General features: G+C 47.3%; 1 protein-coding gene across 1 annotated transcript in view; it reads right to left on the bottom strand.

Annotated features, from left to right (window-relative positions):
* tsc22d3 (TSC22 domain family, member 3) overlaps positions 1 to 498 on the bottom strand; it is a 33296-nt gene extending 32798 nt beyond the window's left edge. Inside the window, exon 1 of the mRNA XM_079745454.1 lies at positions 1 to 498. This exon is cut by the window's left edge and continues 461 nt beyond it. The gene's annotated coding sequence lies outside the window, so the exon portion shown is untranslated.
* Between the last annotated feature and the right edge of the window lie 6013 nt (positions 499 to 6511).

Raw genomic sequence — 6511 nt, 5'->3', positions numbered from 1 at the left:
GTGGGGGTGGAGGGTGGGATCCTCCTGGGCTGGGCAGGGCAGGCTGAGGGTGTTGAAGGTTCCACCTTTCGTGTCCGCTGGGGTGTCAACAGGAGCTCTGAGAGGCACGCCTGGCTCCTGGCTGAGAGCGTGGTCACTCTGCCTCACTCTGCCTCACTCTGCCTCACTCTGCAGCCTCACTCTGTTACCTCACTCTGCCTAAAGCTGCCTCAGTGCCTCACTCTGCCTCTCTCTGCTGTCCCGGCTGCTGTCGGTCTCCCTGAGTTCCCCTGCTTCGGCTCTGCCTTCCCTGTAGCCTTTTGTTCGGGGTTGACACTGCAGCGCTGGTGTGCTGCTCCTGTAGAGAGAGAGAGAGAGAGAGAGCGAGAGAGAGAGCGAGAGAGAGAGAGAGAGAGAGAGAGAGAGGGAGAGAGAGAGAGAGAGAGAGAGAGAGACGCACACACTCATACACACCCATAGCGATCCAGCAGGGGTGTGCTTGAAATCAAAACCCAGAAGCTTTTTTTTTTTTTTGCTACACTTATTTTTTCTCTTGGCAGTCTAGCGCGCCTGGAGACAGAGGGAGGAGCCTGAGACAGAGGAAGGAACCTGGAGATAGAGGGAGGAGCCCCACTGCGACCGAGGGGAGGAGCCCCGCTGGGACCGAGGGGAGGTGTGAACAGAAACAGTAGGCATTGCGGCGGTTGGGGAATCCCTGTGATTTGTAAAAGTAGGCGCGGCTGAAAGGCGCACTGGGACCTCCTCCTCTGCCGTGGAGTGCGTCTCCACTGAGGTGGTGAGAACGCGGGGCAGGACCGAGACAGCGCGCGCGAGTTTCGGCCCCGCCCCTGGTTCACGAGGCGACCTCGAGACGAGAGACGCTGGATGCGCTGCACGAGAGCGGAGACGCTGATCCACGATTCCACGCCTCTCAAACAGGCTGACAGCTCAAAAAAGGGTCTCGCGGAGAACCCGCACTTTTCTATCGATAACTTTGCTATCGGGTTGATTGGTTGAATAACGAGATATGTTCTCAATCACCATCGTGGTTTTGAAATCGAAGTAGTGAAAGCCCATCTACGAATTGCCGCAAATGCACGGATTACCGGCAATATTGTCACACCATTTGTTTATTTATAAATAGGCCTAGGACCTTTAGCTATACAAAGGCCTACATTAATATATTAAGCTTATTATATGGGTAGGCTACTAATATCTAAGTCAATTAGTCAAGCCGACAAAGTGGTTTACATGTTTGTGTTGTGGTAAAGCCTTCAGCTACCTTGGCAGCAGGTTAGGACCGCTGTCAGGTGAGCTGATGCACCCTTCGGCTGCCCAGTGGACTTTGTTCTTGTCGGAGGTAAGATGATGGTAATTGAGCAAGAAATTACAGACTATTTCCCCTAACCATAAGCAATTCTGATGAGGTGATAAACAGACCTGTGTGTATAGAAGAAGCATTCCAGGTGTGTGTGTGTGTGTGTGTGTGTGTGTGTGTGTGTGTGTGTGTGTGTGTGTGTGTGTGTGTGTGTGTGTGTGTGTGTGTGTGTGTGTGTGTGTGCGTGTGTGTGCGCGCGCGCGTGTCTGTGTGTGTGTGAGAGAGAGAGAGAGAGAGAGAGAGAGAGGGAGAGAGAGATAGAGAGTGTCTGAGTATGTGTCTTCTGAGTATGTGTCCCCCCCCCCCCCTTATCTTGAGTATTTCTCAGGGCCCGAGAGCAAGGCGATGTGTTGACAGCCGCAGACGGCTCCAGGGGCCCTGACCTTGACCGTTGACCAGCGGGGGCATCGCATGCTGTCCGCAGATGGCCACCAAGTGAATAACACAGCAACGAGATCATGATAAATGGCACTGACCGTCTGCAGCGAACCGCTGTGGCCACAGAATGTCACACCCCACGACACGTGTTGTTGTGGGAGCAACGGGATCAATTAGGCGGCGAGAATGGCAGAATATTGCTTTATTGAGTGCGTAATAATATCCTCGGGCTGTGGGTTGGAGTTGCTGGGTCATTTTGGGTGTAATGCAAAGCGAGACATGTTCGTGTCAATGCTGCTCTCTAGTGGTCGCCTGGGGTTGGAACAACAGGAAACATGCAGAAGTAGATCATTAGAACCTTCAAAAGAATTTGGATTAATACTTAATACTTTGAACTGTGATTGTCACTAGGTCAAAACATGCAATAGGTATGGTTTACAAAATACAGGTAACAAAAAACGTTTTAAAAGTATTCATCTAATGGAATATTGTATATGGACTTGGAAAACAAAACGTTTTTGGTTATGTTCCATCATTGCAATGCTTAATTACATATTTTTTGGATGATGAAATAAAATGAAGTGTGATGTGATGAGGGTGAATTATCAAAGACTTCATGTTTACATTTTGACTGTGTCAGTCATATCTAAAATCAATCCGGAAATGGGTTTACATATTGAACAATATAATTGCAGTGAATGATATTGTTGATTATAGTGTTTGAAAAGCTATAGCGCTTTTAAAAATATTTGATGTATATTTCTGATGGATTTGTGTTTCCACTGGCTTCATACTCACTTGGAATGACATGTCCTAGATGTCCATGAATCCAGCCTTATTGTATAGAGTGAGTGATAAATTGTTAGTGTTGTAGCAGAAGGGCTCACTTCTTCATCAAGTCACCAGCTACAGGTGCACCCATAACGTGTGCATTAGCACATAATCAGAACCAGAATTATTCATTAATTATTAATTTATTTGACTATATTGTTATATATATATTTATTTTTTTATTAGTATTTTATCTAAACATATATATATATATACATATGTGTCTGTGAAATTATCCTGCATTGTTGTTTGGTATTTACATTTACATTTTACATTTACATTTAGGGCATTTAGCAGACACTTTTATTCAAAGCGACTTACAATAAGTGCATTTGTTACAATAAGTACATTTGTCATAAGAAGTGAAACAATATATCGCTGTTGGTACAATAAAGATGTTCATAGAACCAAGTGCAAGTATTACAATCGCTAGGCTAACCCATTCCCCGTGTAAAGCAATGATAGCAGCTACTGTAGAGGCTACACAATTAAGTACCTTGAATAAGTGCAATGTACAAGTGCCAGGACGTACAACATTCAATGGTGGCTGTGCATTGGTTTCTATGCAGAGTCGAGGTGAACTCTGAACAGGTGAGTTTTGAGTCTTTTGCGGAAGCTGGTGAGCGACTCTGCGCTCCTGACATCGGTAGGGAGCTCGTTCCACCACTGAGGTCCCAAAACAGAGAAAAGTTGTGACTTCGCTGATCGACCTTTGCTTGCTCTTAGCGATGGCGGTACCAGACGTCCAGCTGAGGTAGTTGAGCGGAGGGATCGAGCTGGGGTGTGTGGCTTTACTAATGCTTGGAGGTAGGCAGGGGCAGTTCCATCGACTGCCTTGTATGCCAGTACCATCATCTTGAATCTGGTGCGAGCTATTACAGGGAGCCAGTGGAGGTCTCGGAAGAGGGGGGTTACATGTGAGAACTTTGGTAGGTTGAACACGAGGCGCGCTGCCGCATTTTGGATGCGCTGCAAGGGTTTAATCGCAGAGGCAGGGAGTCCAGCCAGGAGCGAGTTGCAGTAGTCGAGGCGGGAGATGACCAGTGATTGGACTAGAAGCTGAGCTGCTTCCCTTGTGAGGAAGGGCCGGATCCTGCGGATGTTGTAAAGTGCAAATCTGCAGGATCGGGCCACCGCAGTGATGTTTGCGGTGCAGCATAACTGAATGTCCAACACTACACCAAGGTTTTTGGCAGTTGGAGAAGGAGATACAGTGATGTTCTCAACAGTGACCAGTAAGTCCATGTGTGGGCAATCTTTCCCTGGTATTAGGAGGAGCTCAGTCTTGTTGAGGTTAAGCCTCAGGTGATGGGCAGTTGTCCAGGTGCTGACTTCTGCCAGACATTCAGATATGCGTGTTGCAATCAGGGCTTTGTCAGATGAGGGAAAGAAGAGAAATAGCTGAGTGTCGTCAGCATAGCAGTGATAGGAAAAGCCGTGGGATGTAATAAAAGAGCCCAGTATTTGGTGAATTAAACATCTTGAATCTAGAATAACTCCCCCTTGTAACTATCATGTATTTTCTTCTGTGTTTCCTGGGCAGATCCACCATCTGGCTGGACTGTGACCCCCCAAGAGGTTAAGCAACCTTAACTCGGCCCTTTGAGCTACTAGGCCAGTAGGTTGTAGTGTTGTATGTTGTTCCTTAATGACCACAGGAGTTGCTAGTATTGTTTGTGTGTGTGTGTGTGTGTGTGTGTGTGTGTGTGTGTGTGTGTGTGTGTGTGTGTGTGTGTGTGTGTGTGTGTGTGTGTGCGCGCGTTTGTGTGTGTGTGTGAAGCACACACACACACACACACACTAAAAACTTAAACAACCGCACCCGTCGTAACTGCCGCCGTTAATGTAGTCAGTTACTGAGATGTTCTGCAAACTTGTTCTAATCATGTGCGCCGTGTCGGCGTTAAGGGGTGCTTACAAACAAGCATTGAGAAGCGGCAGGATCTACCAACAAGCATGGGCTGTCCACGACCCTACTCTGGACGCTATGGGTAGATCAAATCCCTACACAGACTTTTCAACATTCTCTGGACCACTGACTGAACATCACTGGAATAATTTCCAAATGGCAGAAAGGGCGTTTAGAGAGACGTTGGATACAAAGAAAGTGCAGCAAAAACGCACTTCCTTTCGTCTGCAGATCCGGGCAAGTGGATGAGATTAATATCACTTCTCAACAGCGTATTCTACAAGAATGGCATATTCAGTGGATTATCATATGGAGAGCCTTTTTTGAAATACACAGCACGCATCCTGAAGAAACTTCCAGTGGGCCAACCTTTCCCTGGGGAATTAACATCAGCTTCACTCGCTTCCTGGATTGAGATACAACTCCGCTTTGTAAGGGATATAATCCAGCCCTCTCTTGGGGCCGTACAAAGCCGACATTCCAGGAAAGTAAAACGCAATAAACTTTCATATCTGTGGCAAAACAGAAGAACAAAAACGATACAAATCATTCTGAATAATAGCGAGTACCCCGCCCCGCCCCCCTGCTCCAGTAACATCGCACACATACAGCCCTACTGTGAGGATAAATGCCAAGGGAATGGCCAAACGTCATCTGCAGCCCTTCTGCCACCCCCACCCTGGACCGGCCTGATACCATCATCCGAACCAGAGCATCTACCAAACACTGCACATTTCACAGAAGAAGAGGTGAAAAAGGTAATTGACAGTTTACCTAATTATAAAGCAAGTGGTGTCACGTACGAAACACTCAAAAGCACAAACCCGTATAGGACTCTAACAACAATCTTTCATGTATGTCTGGAGAACAAGAGAGTACCCGACTCATGGAAAGGGGCTCTCGGTCACAGAATACCAAAAAAAGATAACATCCCAGACGACCCGACTACATGGAGAGACATATCCCTCCTCCCAACCGTTTATAAGGTGTTCATGAAATGCCTTCTCTCCCGTATTCTACCGTGGCTAGTGAAAAATAATATTCAGGTGTATATAGACATAGTCAAAGACGTCTATAAGGATTCCTTTATCCAAGTGATATGCGGCAAACAGCTCACGGACCCAATCCCATTACAACTGGGTATTAAAACGGACTGCCCGTGGAGCGCGGTGGACTTTGTGCTGGCAATCAATGGATGGATACGGTGGATGTGCCAGTGTGCGCCCCTTAACACCTACTCCCCCAACCCCGTGCAGGGGTACGCAGACAACGTGGTCGTATGCTCCCGACACAAAGGCGTTATAAAAGACATGCTTTCCAGGACTGACTCTTTTTTAGAGTGGTCTGGACTACAGGTGAAAAAATCAAAATGTGCTGTCTTTTATGAGAGGAGGAGTGGCGGCAATCGCTGGTATCATGCCAAATCAGACACAATCCCAACATTCACAATAAACAATGTACCAATCAGAGTCTTTGCGCGCCACGAAACATACAGCTACCTCGGCCATAAATTCAATATCGCCGGGGAGTGGACAGCGCAAGCAGACGAGATTGTCACAGACTACATGGCCAGGCTGGACATGATACACTCCTCTCCTCTCCCTCTGGTTATGAAACTGGAGGCGATCGGGCAGATTACTCTGGCCAAAATACACCATCTCTTCTCCAATGTTCACATACCAAAGAAGGTACTGTACGAACTCAACAACAAAACTGTACAACGAGTGAGAGAGTGGTTTGGCATGAGCACACACACAACCCGTGACTTCATTTTTCACAGTAAGCGGGAGGGGGGACTAGGGATAACAGACATTGAATGGACATATTTTTCCACACGCCTTGCCCATTTATTAAACATGCTTAACAGCGATGATCAGGCAGTCAGAGAGATCGCCAGAGCCTCGCTCATTCTCGACCTGGAGCGGCGCAAGGTCCCGAAAACGAGCGACCTCCCCAGATTTCTTGGGTTTAAAAAGAAGCCCAGTGATAAACACTGGACACCAATGCGCCAGGGTTTGGCGTAAACTCTGACTGGC

Source organism: Pollachius pollachius (assembly GCF_949987615.1).
Source record: "Pollachius pollachius genome assembly, chromosome: 10".
NCBI lineage: Eukaryota > Metazoa > Chordata > Actinopteri > Gadiformes > Gadidae > Pollachius > Pollachius pollachius.
This window is presented reverse-complemented; position numbering and strand designations above follow the sequence as displayed.